The 19,865-nt window shown below is 43.5% G+C and overlaps 1 long non-coding RNA gene across 2 annotated transcripts in view; it reads left to right on the top strand.

The window, feature by feature from the left end:
* LOC114765663 (uncharacterized) overlaps nt 1-15,296 on the top strand; it is an 87,634-nt gene extending 72,338 nt beyond the window's left edge. The window contains exons 3-5 of one of the 2 annotated variants that reach the window (XR_003742699.1): nt 11,192-11,349; nt 11,452-11,613; nt 12,958-15,296. This is a non-coding gene — a long non-coding RNA (uncharacterized LOC114765663). Of the gene's footprint in view, nt 1-11,191; nt 11,350-11,451; nt 12,340-12,957 lie in introns of those variants that run through there. The other variant, XR_003742698.1, reaches the window with a different exon arrangement.
* Nucleotides 15,297-19,865: the final 4,569 nt, after the last annotated feature.

Genomic DNA, 19,865 nt, shown 5'->3' with positions numbered 1-19,865 from the left:
GTAACGCACATTAATTGCTTCTTTGTAGCCCGCTGATGTAGAACGGAGCATTATACCTGTGTGTTGCTGGCAGGGCCACCAAGGCCCTGTGGGAGACGGGAGCTTGTCCCACTCCAAGCCCTAGAGCAGGCCGAGACGCTCGGCTGGGGAGGGGGGGTATAGGGCGTCAGGAGATCTCGGGGCGGCCGTGAGCATTGGGCTGTAAAAAACCATTCAGAAGGAAAACGTGGGGCATCCTTTATTTATTTTGGTCTGAAATATTTATCTGTCACGCGGGCCGTTTATAATGGGACTGTCAGTCTCCACTGCCCACTCAAGGGTGCGGACATGTTGCCGGGAGCAGTCGCCGCGGATCTCCTGTGAATAATTGCTGGAATTTCACATTTGGGAACGCTCCTCTCTGACCCTAGCGCTTGTTTTTTTTTTTTTCTGCATCAACGATGGAATCCTTAAGGACTCTTTTTCAAGGAGGGGGTTTCAAGCGCTACGTGTGCACACACAAACAGAAAACACACACACACACACAACTACACACTCACAAACACACATGCGTGCGCCTGCAATAAATAATTCATATCTGCACTCCAAGATGAAAACCCAATCAAGCTGAAAATCCCCGGCTTGCTGCACCTCTGTGATGACTGAAGCACGGTTAATGTGGCGCTCACTGTTCTAACGCCTGATTGTGTCGACACTTGGAGCAGACACACTCGCCGAACATTAATAGAAACTCTAATCTGGTCTAATCTTCTAAATGATGCCCTCTTGTGTGCGGCGGGGAGATGTAATGCAGTGTGAACGGCGAACCTGCCGCCTTTTAATTGTTTTCCGTGCGCCTGTCTCTTCGGGGAGCTCTCTGAGTGTTGTCATGCAGATAAATAGTCTGAGCAAACAACAACGGTGGAGATGTGTTTGCTGTAAGCACACAGCATAAGTTGACTTAGACGTGACGGAGGTCAGCAGGGAATTCTTGCATTGGCTTTATTCGTTCGCCTCCTCGTGATCTCCTCATTCTTTTGCGGGTTCTCACAGTTGGCGAGAGAAAATACTGTCCTGGTCCCAGGTCTGCATGTGCCTGTATGGGCCCTATTTTTGAACTGGCACTGAACGCAGCACTTCACACTAAGCGTAATGAGGCGAGGCATCCTCAGGCTTTAAATGAATTACTTTTTGGTGGGAGTGGGTTACAGAATGTCTGTCATCATTACAGTTTGTGTTTAGAGTCGCCTAAATATTTACTCACCAACAAAAAAGTAGTTTTTTATTCTTCTCCAAGATACAGAAGACTGCCAAGAGATTTTTACCTGTTTTTTCTGTATTTGTCTAAATCCTGAGGACGTCTGACTCAACACAAGCCCCACGCTTTGCATTTAATGTCAGTTCGAAAATAGTGCCCCCTGACTTATAGCGTATAAAATTATGATGTTCCACCCGTGTGATGTTTACAAAAGCCACAGATTCACGACACAGCTCTGCACATCACAATGAAATGCGATGGCCAGCATGCATAATTAAGGGACGCCTTGTTTGGATAGAGTGCATGTCACCTCTGGATGGGCATGCCACATCCCCAGAAAGGAGCTTTGAATAATGAAGAGCGTCACCTATGCAAAATGTAAGAGATAAGCAGGCGTGCCTGCCTCGTCTCCCTGTCATCTGGCCAGTGGTTTACTTGTTCAGTTGACGGGACAGGCCGATGCCCCATTTGGGGGATATGTGGGTGTTGCTTGATGTGCCTTTGTGTAACGCAGAAATGGTCAGTTTTGTGTTAAATTGCTGATCCTCTCGGGGGTAAAGGGATTTATCCCCACTGGCATGAGCCAGTGTGGTGTACCTCAGCATTCAGGCCTGGCCGCCTGTGACCCTCGGCACAGATAAGCTGGCCACTGGAGCAGTGCTGTGCGTGGGGATCATGCAGTGTTTTGTATGTGGTGCTGTTATCTTCAGATGTGCACCGGTGTTGTGATCAGTGGCCCTTTCTAGCCCAGAATTCCCAGGTTATACCTACACTCTGTGGAGAGGAAAAAAAATCTATGAGAACGCTAAAAAAAAAAAGATAAAAAGGACAGCTAAGCAGGTGTGATTTTGGAGCTCTCCCCAAGTCACCAGTCTCTCTCTTTCTCTGCCTTTGCAGGAGCACTGGCCATACAAATGATTAAATAATAAATCACAAGGTGCTCGTTCTCCGGGCCGGACAGAATGGGGTTCACAGTCAGGCAGACAGAGGGATAAATAATTCACATGGTGGGCCAAGATTAAACAAACGCTCTGGAAATGAGGAACTTCACCAGGGCAGCCTCCCTGGTGCTGAAGAGAGTCCAGGGATCAGTCCTGTGTGTGTGTGTGTGTGTGTGTGTGTGTGTGTAGGTGTGTGTCTGGGGAGAGTGGCAGGTCTAAAGGGGATGAACAGAGAAAGACTGGTGGCCTCACTGCACCGAAAGAACTTGGTATGAATAAGTAAAGTGGAAAAGTAGCTAACCATGTTCAGGAACTCACAGGGAAGTGTGTTTATGTGTGTGCCACTTGGCCACCAGAACTTCATTTCAGTTAGAAGAATTGTCGGAAAATAAATGCACGCAGAACAGGGAGCTGAGAATCTTGCTGGAATGACAAAGAATGTTCTTTGTCAGTATTTTGCAACACATTCAACAGTGAGAACTTTACCAAAAACATTTAAACAACTTTAAAAATATTAAAACTCATTACAGAATTAATTTATTGCCCTGGGCTCATTTCATTAATTGATTATCTGTATATGTTTTTCCCTTCACCATTTCTGTTTCTTTCCTTCGGTTTTTATTAAAAGGATGTTATTTACTGCCCAGGGGTGGTTGTTGATGAAAATTATGAGCAAATGTTTCCTTTTCTTGCCTCTGCCATTGGGAATAAGTAATGGTCCTAATTAGACCTATGAGCAAACAAGCAAGTGAGAAAGCACTAATGATGTAGCACACTTCTGCTTAAAAAGCAGCCAGACCTGAGACTTATGTCCCATTAGAGAGAGATTAGCGTCCTGAGTAGGGCTGTGCAATAGGTCCAAAAATGCCATCTATATTGTCATTCAAATTGAATATCATGCAAACTATAATGCACTCTGAATATAGATGATCTTGTATAGTTTGTAGTTGTTTTATTTTAGTTAATATTTTTCCATTATTCCAAAAATACACTATCAAGGCATAATTATATCTTTCTATAATTACATTACTGGCTACTTTACATTTACAGTACAATCAGCATCATTATATTCAGAAATAAGGTGAATATGGCAGTCATGGATATTGTAAAATACAACTGTTGTGAATTTATCTGTAAATATTGTAATATACATTCTCTTGCCCTAGCAGTGGTTCTGACCTTAACACATACATAAAATTTGTGGTATTAAATTTTTACGGGTTGATTCTGTTATACACCAGGGTAGAAGTCTTCCATTAAGGAAAAAAATACATGACCATCCTAGGGCCAGACACTTGCCGAATATCTTACCTAATTAAGTTTGGGCGTTGCATTTTCATTTGTTAATCACTTAAGTGCTTCCAGGATAACCCGATATCCAAAGGTCTGGTCCCAGTTGTCCCGAATGTCAAAATGCAATTATATGCATGATTAGCCTGACCCGTTCCCCACTGCCCCTCGCCTCCACTCCAATCCGAGGAGCTGACAACAGCTGCCATGTTTGTTTTGATGAGATTAGGTGTGCAGGGGTCTCTCTGTGTGCAGCAGGGCACGGCACCCCCATCTGGCAGACTGGGGAACTAAAGGATGAGGGGTGGGGGTGGTGTGTGTCTGTGTTTGAGAAACAGAGAGAGAGAGAGAAATAGACAGTAAGCATTATGGGGTTAAGAAGGGTGGGTAGGCAATCATAGGTGGGAAGGCAGGCAATCTTTAAATCAGCTTCGGGAAATAAATCAATAAGGCAGAATAAAACAATTTATGCTGCTTAAAGGATAATATGATCACGAATATTAATCAAATCATCTTGATCCCGGGCCAGCTTTACTTTGTGGCGCTTAGCAGCGCTGCAATCCCCTCTAATCTGATTGCGCTAGGATAAGGCGGCTTTAGCCCTTTCCATTGTGTGCCGCTGATTAGGGGGCAGTTGGCCTCTCTAACTCGCCCTGGTCACCGCAGTGTTCCCTGTCAGTAGCGCAGGACACACACACATCAAAGATCACACCGCTCCACTCATTCATACATCCGCAGTCACACACTCTGCACTTGTTAATGAGTCTTGCAATACTAGTACAGCTGTACTACTTTACGTCACTTCACCTTCTCAGTCATTTACTTGATGCCGGATGCGATTAATTTTTTTCTCCACTAAAGTCTGATGTTTGATGATGTTTGCTTTTTTTACTAAGCATTCATCTTGCTTAATTCTGATGTAGGAAGAGGAATGTCAGAAGAGAATGAGTTTTGGCATTTGATGACACTCTAGCACACCTACACCTTCCTCCAGCCTTTTTTGCCCAGCCCGGGGGTTAAGGGTAAAAAAACATGACCCTCCTTATCATGCCTCTCCCCTTTACAGTCATTACTTACATAATACAGTATCCATCAGGCCTACACTGTTGTGGATGGAGCCTGAAGATCTTGAATTTGATGGAGAGGGGCTGGGTTGTATGCACACCCCTTTTCTTCTTTGTTCTTATACACTTTATCTCACTCTTATGCACACACGTCAATGCTATGATCAGGAAAATTTCCCAGTGTGTGCGAGGTGTAGCTACAGTTAATGAAGTTTAGAAAAGGAATATGGAACATGTGGGCTGTTGACAAAGGAGGACGGTGTAGAGTGTGTGTGTGTCTCCAGAGACCACCCTCTGGTCCCAGGGTGCACTATTAGGGCCTTTCCCTATGCACACTGAGAGCACCAGGGCTTTGGAATATTCATGGTGCCGTGTGTGTGATCCCACACCCCACACATACAATTTCACACTCGTATATACACTCACACAGACAGACGCACACACTCACTCACAACCCCAGCTTTATGCACCACGAGAGGAAAGACATTTTTGAACCTCCCTTTTAACCTTTTTTTCTGTTTCAGTGACACATTTGTGATTATGGCAATGAGAGTAGTGTTGGGCAAATTCAAAATCGCACTTTGTGGGCCTTTTGCTCACAGAAAAGTGGTAATAAAAATGTTATAAACATATAATATAATAACAAGTAATTGAAAAAAATTCACTTTAGATCTTTTTTTCTAAATAACACAATTGATTTACTTTTAATTATAGCTTAGCTAATTATGTGCCAAAACATAGCTAATTATGTGCTAACTGTATTATATGTGTATAATATACTGAAATTATAAATGTGTTAATATAGAATATTTATGAAAGGTAAATATAAAATTCATAAAAAATAGAAACCCTGACAATATCTGATTATCATTATTTAATTTGATAAGATGGTTACTCCAGTGCACCTGTATCTGTCTGCTTTTCTGGAGCTTCTTACTAGACATGTGGAATGAAGCTAGTGTGGCGTAACGGGGGCTTGTGCTTCTCTCAGTCTCTGGTGAGAACCTGGAGGTTGACACTTTACTGTGGTTGCTACAACCTCTGTGGGACACCGAACATCTGTAACCCAACCAGAAACTTCCTCAGACGTAGTCAGCTCTCTTTCTCTCAATCTCTCTCTCTAACACACACACACACACACACAGACACACACACGCACACAGCCGTTAAAACTTTTCAATTCAGTGCCTTCTCCTGTGCTTCGTTCTGTGTGCGCCTGAGGTAAACGCACTATTGGGGGCCATTGAACCCCTCACCTAGTCACCATGAGATAGGAAACAAGTGACACCAGCATGATGCAGTCTCTCCTCAAAAGGTAAACTACTTTACACCAAGGGAACCTGCCTCCACCCAACACTGAGTCAACTGTTGATTTGACTGTTTTTTTTGTTGTTTGCAGTATGAACAAAAAAAAAACCTTTGTAGTTAATTCAGCAGAAAAATGTTTTATTAATTGCCATATGTTTATTGACTTCTCTTTCATGTCAGTTCTTTTGTTCTTTCTTTGTAGTGGCAAAAGATCTCTGTGCATCATCATTTGCGAGCTATCCAAAATGTCAAAGGTGTCCTTTTGATGTTGGGTACAGACCTCATACGAGGCAGCACCTGTGCTGTAAGGACGGGGTGGGTAGGGATGGGTGGGGGGATAAGTGTGTGAGTGTGTGTGAGACATAGAGCGAGTGTGTGTGTCATGCCATTACATCCAACCTGGCAGACTGCAGTTAAGAGAGAGAGGGGTGGGGGTGACTATAGCTACCATTCCTCCTCTGCCTTGGCTTAATAAGTGTTGTAATTGTGGCGGTCTGATGCTTATTGGCTGTACGTGACACCTGCTTTGATCCCAAGTGATGCCCACACATTTGCACACGCTTTCACTTAACCCCCCCCATCCAATTCCATCCCCATCCTCTCCCGCTGTGTACCTGTCTCCCTCCCTCACAATGGGCTTTGTGATGCTGCAGGCCGTTCTGATTTCTCACGTAATGACGAGAGTTACAAGCAAATTCGAGGCAGCGGTTTTTAATCCAGCACCACTCCACCTGCTGGCCAATTAGTAAAACACATAGTGAGGCCAGATGTACAACTCTGCGAATCAGCACAGGAACACCTCTGGTCTGTGTATCACTTATTGTTGAAACATAAATGAATATATTGTATATTCAAAAGTTAAAAAATAACCAAATAATGCATTTGCATTCTAAATTGGTCGGGTTTATTTTCTAGGATTAGAGTTTTTTTTTTAGGTGTCTATTACCTTAAAATATTTGTTTATAAATGTGTTATAAACATATAGTTACACTTTTGCATTATTAGTATTTTGCCACTAGACAATCCTGAATGTATTAATTAACTGGATCCTGTTAACTAATTATGTGCAAATACAGTAATTATCAAAAAATCTGTGATTAATGAGCGATAATATATTTATAATCTTCTTACTGACAGTATACAAACCCAGGGAACAAAGTGTGCCTTTAACATTTTAAATGAAGCCTGCTTGTTTGTGCTGAATATGTACAAATTATCTTTTAAACATGCCATTGGTTCTAACTTCTCACAAGTCACTCCAACAAACAAGCAAATATACCTGGAGGAATTCCTCTAGTTTTTTAATGAAGGGAATAAAAAAAGGGAATAAATACAAACATGTTTTAATTCTCCTGGCCTGCATTTTGTTTGATTTTAGCTCAGCAGAGATGTCCTCTCGTGATTTGAACAGACTAAAAAAATATATATGAGCAGAGTTTCCTGTTGGCACACTTTCAGTCTGTGTATTTTTCTTTTTTTTTTGCTTCCTGACACTTTCTCTGGAGGCACGACAGGGTGGGGCGGGGGATCGAGCTTACGCCCCTGTCCTGTCCTGGCTCGGCCCATCTGCTTCCCTCACGCTCCCTCTCGTTTGGGTTTGATGAGTTCCCTCCCCGGTTCTCTAGGAGGGGTGGGCTGCCACAGTGGATGACCGAGACTCCTCCCTCCTGTTCTCACTCCTGCTCCACCCACATGTCCCCAACCCACATCAACAACTTATGGGAAGAGGTCCAGTGATGGAAACCTATTTGTCATCCGGCAACTGGCCCCTGTCGCTAAGCCACCCCCACACCCTCCTGTATGTCACACAAATGAATTAGGATAAATTAATTATGAGGTAATCACTGAATTCAAACAGGGTCTTCTGCATCTGGACACCCAGCAAAAAAGAAAACCCTCAAAACTGTGATACTTAATTAAAACCATTTGTTCGTGATTGCAGCACTGACAGCCTTGCTGAGTTCCAGCAAGATATGAAGCCTTCTCAAAAGCTCATGTCCTCACAATGGATCCGTTTCCTTGAACAGAAAACAACTGGCTTATTTACCATAATGTACTTAAATCCAGTTGCTTTTTGTCCATAGATAACTCTGTTCTAGGTGGTGCGCCAATGACTCCAGAGGCCATTGAGTCGTCCTCCGATGAAGACAGATCTGTCTGGCTGGAGGTCACTGTGTAGGGCAGCGTAGAGACGGGTGGTTAGTGGAAATTGTGACCAAGGCCGTTTAAGGGCAAAGGCGAGCTTGAGAGTCTTTTGGTTTTTCATATGTAAAATTTAATGAAGCGCAACACTGTAATCATTAAAGTACAGGCCGTGTGGCATCAGGGGAAGGCAGGAGGCACCAGCAGATGAATACAGATGAAGAACCAAATGTCACATCCTCAGTGGAACGTTCAACTTTGCGCATTCTGCCGAAAGCAGAGAACGCCACAGCGTTGGAGTCGTTTGAGTGGCATATACTCTCCGTTGGCGCCATCATTCATCTTTGCCTAATGAATTTGCATAGGCGGTTTGTACAAATCTTCAAAAATGTTTAGCTTTCATTTTATAAATCATGCTAACATTGTATTTTGCCAGCTAATTGTGACTGTGTTAATTATTAACGAGCAATTGAAGTCCCTGTGTTTTGAGCCGAGGTACAGCTTTGTGACAGCGCCATGCAAGAAGTCGGCGTTCTCCAAGGAGCTCAGAAAAAGAATTTTGTTCATCAATTTTTCATAGTTAATCATTATCACAAAGCATCGGCTTATTATTCCGGCAGAGGCAGCAACGTTTTTCCTTTTTTTTTTTCTAGTCTCACCCCTCCCCAACCCATCCCTTCTTCTCTCCCTTGCTTATTGTTTTGGTGTGACCTGTTGCGTCCAGCAAACAGAGGCATGAATGATTAAAGGCTGACTGGCAGAGATAGGCCTCCTCATCTCCATACTCGCTCAGAGCGCAGACCAATTTCACCCAGTTACTCAGGGGCATTTCTCTAATAAACAGCAGCAGAGGGGACAGCTGGGAAATCGACTGTCCTCCTTTTGCTTGCTTTTGGGGGTGGGTGGGTGGCTGGGGGGTACGTGTAGTATCATGATTACATGAGATATGAATGATTGGCGCTGAAATATCATAAGCTGTGTGCATTTTCTGTGTCTCCATTGTGCGTCAGCGTATGAATGTGGCCCGTGGGATTAATTAGTCTGTTAGGGTTTTGGGGGGCACAGGTCAGACTGGAACCCATCTGAAGGCCCTGGGGCCACTGCTCCTGAGACGAGTGGGCAGCAGCAGACAGGCCCTCAGGGTGCTGTGGGTATGAAGCTTGGCGCTGCTTCAGCTGGGAAGGACTGGCTCTTCTTCTGAAGTACCAGGACAGGTTTTGAACAGGATTACTCAAGTAGACACCATTAGCATATTACTGTACACTGCAATATAATCAAGTGTGTGTGTGTGTGTGTGTGTGTGTGTGTGTGTATATATATATATATATATATATGTACATTATACATATGCCATCTCTCTCATTCATCATTACCACGCGTCTCATCAGAGATAAATCACCACTGTGAAATGGTAGGTCTGCCCATCCTCTTGTCTCCTCTGTAAATGCTCTGAAGAGAACTAGTAATTTTGTCATTATGTAGCGCAGCAGACAACATTATTACAGATGTCTTTGGTGAGAGGTTCTAGGGGGAGGACTGTTATTATCATTACTTAACCCCGGCACATTGCCCCATGCATAACCCTATCATTAGCATTAAATTTTAATCATCCACGCAGCCATGGAGGAGGGTGCGTTCCCCGCGCCACGCAGCCTCTAATCGACCCATGCCCGTAATCACGCACACGCCTGCGACAGACAACGCTTAAAGACTGCATGGCACAGTCAATTATGTTTGAATTCCACTGTGATCAGACCAGAGCAAGTGAATGAGACAATGTGGCAGGTAAGTGACTAGTTGGAATGTGTGTTGGGCGGAGCATGGCACAAGGAATATGAAACAGCTTCTGGAAATTCCAGAAGATTAGTAATTAGTAATATATAGGGATTAAATGTGAGCGGTGCTGGTCCCAAGCCCAGGTAAATGTTGGGGGTCATGTAAGGAAGGGCAGTCGAAATAAACTTTTGTCAGGTGAGTTGTCAGATGTTGGATGTTTGAAAAACAGAAATAAGCAGCACATCCAGTAAATGTTTATTGTGCTTTAATTACAGACGTGATCAACTTTTTTTTACACATATTTCTTAATGCTTTAATATAACATGAATTTCATATTTATTTGTATTTGCAGTGTGGTCTTGAGCTGCAGCTGTGCAGACTGTAAATATTCCACATGAATGTTCCAAAGAGTGACACAAATCATGCTCACATTTGCTTAAAAATACTTTGTGAGTTGAACGTGCCAAAGATTTCAAACTTGATATTATTTCTCATGTTTAAAACTTGAACCAAAGTGAACATCACAGGAAAAAAGGGTGTGAAAGCTTACAAAATATATATGAACAAAAAAGGCAATAATTTTTTTGCCATGCTTCAAAGTATGCAAAGGTTACTATTTGTTTTTTGTGTTCCAAAACTGCCCAACTGCACAGATCAGTGAAGTTTTATCCAGCTCTATATGTGGAAATGAATGGGTTTGTAATACGTGTAATAAGCTGTAGTTTGTTCCTGGCAAGTATGGTGACACATTTTCTCATGTGGCTCCCTAGATCACAGCCTCCGATAACATTCCCAGACAGAACGAAGCAGAGCAAACACACACCACACCTAGGATGAAGTAATAGGTTTGCTTCTAAATGACAAATTCGGTGTTGTTTTTTTATTTTTAAAAAAGCAGTCAAGAGGACATGATGCTGCTGGGACGTTTGCTTGTACAAAGGTGCGCATATGAACAAATTAAAGAGTAGATGATGACAATGTGACTACAGATGTTTGCCTTTAGTGTCTCTTCTTTTGCATAATCCCAATGAAGGAAAACCAAGGAGAATGCGCTACATGAAAGTCCAAGTTTTCTAAGAACAGTGGGTAGCTTATTAAATCCGCTTTGATCCTGCTGTCTTTGATATCTGTGGACTCATAAAGAATTCACTTTCACCAGTAAATATAGGTAGTTCAGAGAGCTGTTATGACATACAGCCCTCATTCCTTCACAGTCTGTTTAAATTATCAAAAACACACCAAAAATATGGAAAGAATAAAAAAAGAGGGGGAAAAGAACACAGAAAAGGATCTTCGGTTTTTTTTAGTGCCGTGTTTCTAGTGCCTATGCTTGTGCTGCCGTTTTGGCTGAAAGCAATTAGCCTGAGCACGCTGATTATACATCTGATAAAGTCACAGTAGCGCTCAGATTTGTCATGTTGGAATTACTGCAGGATTCGCTGACCACCAAGGGTCTGTAAGAGACGAAGCAGACTGGGACAGTCAGAGGAGAGGCCTTGACCGACTTGAAGCTGCTCTTTGCCCTGGACCCAGTCCTCGGCCCTTTTGCCATGTGTGAACGTCCGCCCGTCTCCCTCTCCTCCCGTGCTGGGTAAGACATGAAGAGTTGCTGGGCTTAACCTTTGACCTACATTCTGATGCAGTTGTCCTGTTTCTAATTGCCTTCCTATTCTGGGACGAAAACAACAAGCAGCATCCATCACTGGACGGGTCTGTCCACGCTGGACGCTGCTGGAGCAGAACCACCTGAGGGCTAGTCATGTTTGTTTGGTTTTGCCGGAGCGACTGACACCCCTCTGCAGAGCCTAAGGGGGTCACGACTGGGACTGACCTGACCCCGTCCACCTTCCTCTGTGTGAGAACAATGAATTCCTCCTCTCTCTATCTGCCCTTCACACGTCCACAACATCACACACACACACACACACACACACACACACACACACACACACACACACGGGCATTCAGGCGCACACACACCCACACGTGCATGCATTAGTGTCCTGCAGGCACGAGAAATACAGAACGAGACCACCGCAAACACAAGCGCTCTACAGGGACCTCCATCGCTCCTCTTCCTCACTCAGACTGACAGATCCCGGATGCACAGCTACATGTTTGTCGAGATTTTACCTTAAAGAAACAACTAACAGGCCTTTCCAAAACAAGAGAGGAGCGGCCCTCGCCACTCAACTGAAAGTTCATTTAATTGGCACTATAATCTTCCCTGGTTCAGAAGCTGAAAGTTACAAAAAAGATCCCTGTCCTCATTAAAAAGTACAATCTTTACTTTTGAGCAGGGAGACACAGAATTGATCAGAAAGCTAACGCCTGGTGTGATATCTATTTCTTTCATTGTTTGGCAGAGCTGAAATGAGACAGGCGTTTTCAGCGCGCTTTCCAATTACGACATTGCGAGAAAGGTGCACGATTAACTGGAGGAGCCGCGCTAACACAAAGAGAATTCCTAACTTAACAAGATGTCATTTTTCATTGATAACTCCCCATCAACATTTCCACCGCTCTGCTTTCTGAATAATTATGAGGAATGAATTTGAATATATAGACACAAGCGTAGATCTCAACACCAGATACATGTGTTTTTTTTTTTCATTCCAATCATGAATGTTTCAAGCTAAATTTTGTAAATTATTTTTGGAATTATATTAGGATTGTTTGGGCAATGGTTTATTGGGGCTGTGCACTATGGATTGTTCTGCCAAAGGTATGTTTTTTATGTGTATGTTTTTTATTATTAATCTTTAGTCTTTGATTTTTTTTTTTCAAGACTGAAGCTCACAAATCCATCAGTTGTCCATTGTCCATCAGTTATTTATCCCAATTTTCATGTTAGCATATGACCAGTCCTGCCTTTAGGTTCATAATAAATATTAAGTTAAAAAAATGGAAAATAATAGATACTGCTGTCATGGTACTGTATGTGAGCTAATATGTATAATGTGTGTAAAGGCCATTTAAGTCAAAGAGGCATCACAGCTTGGGGTTAAACATGTTGACCATTAAATCTGCCCTGTACACTAATTGACATCACAGTTTTCATCTTGCATTTCAAATGAAACATTTTTCTATTTTTTTTCTGGTTTGTGAGCAGAATAATTGTAATGGGTGCGAAGAAGAAAAAAAATCTCCCCTCTCCAGGAGGAGTCTTATTAATCTTCTTTTATTTTTTTATTCACAGGCAGCTCATGAACAATTTAGCCTTTCCCTACTAATGGTGTTTCACAGGGCTCAGTGGGACATCTTTTATACATCAATAAGGCCAATTATCTGTTTAAGAGCGAAACCGCTGTCACAGCCTTGCCCGGCCCGCTCCACTTCCACTCTCTAGATCCTGCCCACTAGAGGGCATCCCAATCACGCTGACCCCCAGGGGGCCTAAATACCCCCCCCCAACACCACCCCTCCCAGTCTCCACCCTCCTGCCCTGGTGGGATTGGCACGGAGGCAGTGCACAGCTGGCAGCCTCAACCCCTGCTGGTAATTCAGAGACTGGGCATCCTACACTGGCCAGCGCGGTGTTCTCAGGAACGGGATTAATGTGGAGGCCGGATCTGCTGAGAGGGCGCCCATCGCCACCACAGACGGATGCACCAGCTAACCCACCGCTGCCAGGTTACAGCACCAGATGTCCAAGTGCTTTGCAGTGTTGCAGCCTTGGTGGCATGCAGTCTGAAGGTTAATGTGCTTACAATACAGACATCAACAAACCTTCAGCTTTGACTGCCAGTCGTGTGACTTGCTTTTGGCCTTCCTCAAGACATCTTCTCATTGTTTGGCTTGCATATCCATTCTTGTGCTTTGGTGAAAACCTGTATTGATTGGTCAGTTCTTTCCTCAAGGCTGCAGGCTAGTGTCTCCCAACTCAAAAAGCTGGTTTCAGAGTCTATTCTGGATTGCCATCCATTCCAGGGAACTAGGTAGACTAGGCCTCTGGGACGTGCCGGAGCTGACCGCTGGCGAGAGATCGGTGCTGGGTTTCCACAGACTCTCCAAACCTCTGTTTATGAACATAGGGGAACATGCAGGGGTTTATATTTATATCCACACCACCATGACCACTGCTGCAACATCAGCTAGGATGATTTTTGACGCGCCCTGTGCCTGAGCAAAGCAGACATTTCATCTGCTCCAGATGGGTTTTGGCCAAGTTGGCCCCTGTGCACTCTGCTGAAATCACAGATTGCCTTCTACTGCCAACGTTGGACTGACAGCCATTTGCACTCAGAGCAAAATAGAAATGAAAATTTGACACGATGGTATGTACCTTTATAGGCCCTTATTATCTAGACTGTTTTTCTGAGTTATTTTTTATCAGTTGGGCTGCTGGAATGGCAATATTAATTCCTGGCCAATTACAGACACACATTTTATTAAAATTTTATTGCATTTTTGGCATGGGGAAAAAAATTCAGCCACAGCCAATCATTTGGTGGACAAGCTGTCTTCCCATAACCCCCACAGCGCCATGGAATTATGGTGTAGGAGAGCCGCGTTGACTGCTGCTACCACACCACTCACCACAACAACCTGACAATGCTTCCTACATGCTGTGCAAGGTTTGAAATGGATCAGATGAAGGAGATGACATACTGCAAATGTGCCCTCTTTGTGTGGAGAGCTTTGGCTTCAAAGGGAGGAAGGCATGAGAAAAACACATTCCCTAATGCCAGTTTAAACTTAGCCAAGATTGACATGGCGATTTGAGGTTTTGGTTTCCTCTTGATGGTTTCTTTGTGTAGAAGTCTGAAAAAGGATTTAACAGCAGAATTAATGCCAGTGCTTCTGGTACCACAGAGCCACAAGTAGGTGAAAGGCAAGCGGGGCTTCCAGTTTGGGGCTGTCAGTCAAGTGAATAAATACCGCTAGTCCCTGGTTAGCGGGACTAGAACTCTGCATGACCACTGGGCCTGCCAGTATACTGCTGTGAAGGCAAATGCTGAGAAAAAAGGAGAAAAAAGCCACCTCTGTGTCTGCTCTCCTTTTCCTTGCCACGTGATGTCATTTTACAGCGCGTGACTTTTGATCCTAAATGCTTTTTAAAGCCACCAGTGATCTCAGAGGCATTGTCGACTCTTAACCTTTGCGTTATTCTTAATTTGTTTTACTATTTGACCGGGGCTTAAAACAACTATTTCAGCCCTGCTCTTGAAGGCCAGCAATTTGCAGGAAATGAAACCATGGGAGTTTAAGCCCACTGTGTCATGTGTATCTCAAGTCTGCAGGCTATTAAATATAGAGCTGCCTGTCCAACACTTTCCCCACATCTGCACCCTCACAATGAGGCAGCTCAAAGAGGACTTCAGAGTGTCAAACAGGTGTCACCTGGATGGCTAGTGCATTGAGCCCTTGTGTGCAGATCTAACATTAGCAGTAATCCACCTAATTCCACTCTCATGCCTTCTGTAAGCTTCAGCCAGTTGTGGTAAGTCAAGCAAACTAAGTATATTCTTGGTAGCTCTGTATGTTATAGGGTGTGTCTGTCTGCAAATGCAAGACCACCTATTTCCATTATGTTTCTTCAGCTAATTCTTCTTTGTGAAGAAGGTGGACGACCTATAGACAATGACAATACCTTATCAGCCCTGTTTGGAAGGGTAACTGGGTGGATAACGGGGTGGAAGTGTGCTCATCTCCTTGGCTTACGCCCATTAGCCTCGTCTACAGCTCGGCCCAGGCCAGCCTGCCGATTCAAGTCTGTGATCTTGGCCTAAGAGAATGAGATCAGGTTGCTGTGTGGATAATCCCCTCCAAAGCCATTTTGTTCTGCCTCTAAATCCGTGGGTATGACTCCATCCGTAAGTGATTTTAATTGGTTGTCTCACATGATGTGCATACGCGTGCCATCTGTAATTCTCACCACTTTTTGAAAATCTTGGCTGGGTCAGTGCGACCGTATTGGTCAAGGTCAATGTGCAGGATGCTGGTCAGTGTATGAGGTGAGTTTGGGTTCAGTGCATGATTGAGGCGATGTATGGGGCTGTGTTTGTTTTAAGTGGGGGCTGTTCATTGTCTCTGGATGTCTGCTGGGCGGTCTGTGATAGTCTGCACCTTCATTGACCCCCTAATTGAAAGCCAGCCCTCCCCAGATGCCTCTGGATAGCTCTGTTACTATTGTAATCGTTTTGGCTTTGATTGCTCTCGATCGTTGTAATTCCATCTCCGGCAAGGTCCATTGACCAGCTTTAGCAAACACCTGGGACCCCTCATGGCAGAGTGCCGGGCATAATGCTGAAAGCATAGACCAGTGCTGGGTTGACATCTTTGCATTTTGCTGGATTTCTACTGGGCTGTTAAATGACTGGTCATGGTGTTTAAGTAATAATCTGAATGGAAATTGCATCACAGTCATCTTGTAGTGGTAGTGCGGTCCCTCGTAATGGCATTTCAAAACATCTCTAGAACTAATCTAATGACTTTATCCTGGAGCAGTGATCTTTCTTCACTGTGATTTGTTGGTGCCAGTTGGCCACACACCTACCCCCCAGAAATAAATTAATAACAGGACTGTAAAATAAGCTGTCATGCCATTGCTTTAAAAGCCAACAACATTTAAATCACAATGCAATCTGTTGAGTTCTTGAGATGGCCATGGAACTTTTGAACCATACTAAAGCAGTTACTCAAAGCAAAGACTAATGAACAGAGAAAGGAAGTAGGACAATGTATGAGCATGTAGAACCATCAGCCAGCCCTTCAAATTGGAAAAAAACCTCTTCCCATTAAAAATGCGAATGTTGTTTCAGTTTTTCTGTCCTCTGTGTATTCACACGCCGTGATTTCACCTGATGATTAGGAAGAGTTAAAGAGCTGTAAGCCACATGGGGGCTCATTACCATGGTAAACATCCATGCCTCATTGTCTCTCCACGCCTGCTCTTGAGGAGGAGACCCAGCAAGGGGGGGTGGAGGGCTGAGGAGGCTACCAACCTTGTTCAGATGGAGGCTTGCTGGGTACAGACCTCCCCACTGCTCTCTTTAGGGATGAACACCAACAATAAGGACTCTCCTCCCCCTGAGTCACTCTCTGGCCCAGGAGCCTGGCAGACCCTCAGCTAACTCTGCAGCCTTAACAGCTCCTTTATTGAAGTCATCATGTACAGATGCAACCACTAATGAGGAACTGTGAAAACATTTGAGAGGTTTTAGGACAGAGGGAGTTTGGGGGGGCAGTCATTCCACCTATAGAAATACTAATGAACAACTTACTTTGACTTACAACTTAAGTCAAAAAATCAGTTTTTTGATATAAGGATTGGTGTAAACCAACGTAAAAAATCTAAACGTATTCTTAACAATGAATGTCTTGGTGCAGACTTTTCATTTGAAATATGGGACTATGGAAACAAGTAAAAAACTCAAGTTAAGATTCATGCTCTTCGTAACTTTTTTGTGGAGTGATTGCACGTGTCATGGCTCTGAGCTCTGAAACACAGAACAATGGAAATAGTTTGGATGAGAACGTCTGTGAACAGCTGTGCGAACACCAGAGATTTAACTGCATATGATATACAGTCTCTTGACTTCTGCTCTGATTTTTGTAGATGCCAGTTCTCCAATTTCAAAGGGAATACTCAAATCGTAATATCAAGTTAAATCAAGACAAAGCTGAAACATGACTTTTATATGCTGTGTGCCACTTTCATCGGCATGTGCACTATTTTGATCTCAAGCAATATCAATTCCTGCTTAAAAATATGGAACACATTGTTCATGTTTGGACATATGACACTCATTAATTGTACATCTCTGTCAGATGAAAAGAATTGTTCTGTCTTAGTTCACTTAACTTGATATTTTTTCTGCAGGAAAAGTTTTTTTTCTCTCTCAAAAGTTAAATACACAGAGATGGATTGATTTTATACATCATTCGACATGATGAACTCTTCAGTTAAAGTTAACGCTGTAATGTTTTCTTTTTTGTTATGTTCAGGTTTCACAGTTATGCTTTATATTCAGTCCACTTGCAGGACTAAATATCATGCTTATCATAATTTTTATCAATGTTGTAGGATAGCGTACAAACCCAATCAACTAACCTGTCAATTCAGATCAAACTTGCTGTTCCAGGGGAACTGAACCTGTGTAATAAGTCACTCTGGATGTGTCACAGGTTGACACGGGACAGGACAAAGGAGCAGGTGAGACGAATAACCGGATGTGGAGCAGCGCATAGGGAGAGGGTGAATCACCTTTGTTTTATCTCCGAGCGTGATACAGCTAATGCTGCCACACCCACGAATGTGGATGCTTGCAAAACAAACACAAAACAAGAAGGCACAGTTCAGGTAACAGGGACTAGGAAGCGAGACAACCAAAAGGATTGGGCTTACTTGATTTGAAGTGGAGCCGAGTCGCACAGTACATGGCATTCAATGACTGAGCGCCAAAGAGCGGGCGCCACCAATTTAAATAGGAAACACGCCACCCAGTTCCACATTCCTACCATCACGTGACAGGATGAAATTCTAATGGGTCCTAATTTCAGGACAAATTATACTAGAATGTCATGGGGGATGGCGATCTGGGGGGCAGGAACTGGAAAGGGGATGTACTTTTAACAAAGGCACATCATACATGACTACAAGCATCAACACAGACAGACAAACAATGACCCGGCAAGGACGAGATACAAAGTACGACTTATATAAAGGCAACAACAGGTGAACACAATTTGGAATTTTAGACAGACAACATCGACACCACAAAACCCCGGCCCAGTACACGGATCCGGAATACCCCCAAGCCACGACGATCAAACACATTACATTACCAGTATATCTGACAAGTGGACTCTATACTCTTAGGGCAAAGAAACTTAGTGACAACACTAAGGTTCAAGCTTAGCACGTGCCAAAAGTGTTGTACCATTTAACCCTTACACTTAAATTAAGCCAACACGTACTGGAATTTTAGTTATTATTGTCTTATCCAAACTCCCATGAAACACTAGTTGCAACTTGTGCAGCCAGAAAATTACTCATAGTAAAAAAAAATGTTTTGTTGCAAATGTTTTGTTGCATAGTGAAAGCGGTAACACATTTCAATGTGGGGAAAGTTATGAACTATGATCTATTTGAATGCAAAATTGTGATTGAAATGCACACAGGAATATCTTTATTTCAGCACTTTTTGCATTGTTTTTGTATGTTTTTTGTCTTGTTTCCTCTACTGAATATGACCTCACAAAAATGCCATTCTTCCTTTCAGTTCAGTATGCCCTTTAAAATTGTTTCTTCGAGAGCACAAGATGACTTTCGCAATGACACACCATCTTTGAGCACTGAGGCAAGCCCTTGCTAAAACATGTAAGGCTGCCAGCACATGAATGGAGCTGGTCTGGGATCAGTGCTTCCCAACGCAGCAGAGAGCATGAAAAAGTATAAGGGCCAGGAAGCATGGGGGCCTCAGCTTCTCGCCTTGACTTCCTCTTCCATGTGAAGATCTGAGAGCCAAAGGGAAAGAGGAATCCCTGAGACACAGACAGAATAAATAAAGGGCCCTGCTCCTGTTGAAAGTCCTTACTTGATCTCAACCCTTCTTTAGTGATGTGTCGGTCCAGCGTGGCAGCTCGTAGCGTGGGTGGCTGTGGTTCTTTGATGGGTTAAGGGCTCGGGGTGTGGCTCTTGCCCTCCAAGGAATGCCCAGCCCCTCCCCCAAACCTGTCACCACCACCTAAGGGACAAAACTTGGGGACAGGTGGGGGATTGGGGGTGGCGGGAGAGTTAGCACTGGGTTATCTGTCAAACACTAGGTTTTAATAAAGCAATGTAGAGCGAGTGTAGAGGGAAAAAAAATAGGAGCGGGAAGAAGAGTCATGATGAAGATGGGAGCTGACAGCTCTCTCCGGGACTCTGTGATTAATTGGGATCAGGTCACCTCTTCTCTGTCTGGACAGTAATCGTATGCAGCCTCATATGGCTATTTACATAGTCTCCCCGTGCCTCGTGCACAAGTTAAAATCTGGGCTGTGAAATGCAAAACACACAGTACAGTACCACGCCTGGAAAATCGAATACGTCCCGGTAATTCTGAAAGAGAATTTGTCGCGAAAATAAAAGAAACGTGTAATTTTTTTTTTTAGACATTT

This window comes from Denticeps clupeoides, chromosome 16 (genome assembly GCF_900700375.1).
Source record: "Denticeps clupeoides chromosome 16, fDenClu1.1, whole genome shotgun sequence".
In the NCBI taxonomy this organism is placed as follows: Eukaryota; Metazoa; Chordata; class Actinopteri; order Clupeiformes; family Denticipitidae; genus Denticeps; species Denticeps clupeoides.
Note: the sequence above shows the minus strand (reverse complement) of the source record. Positions and strands in the feature narration are given on the sequence as shown.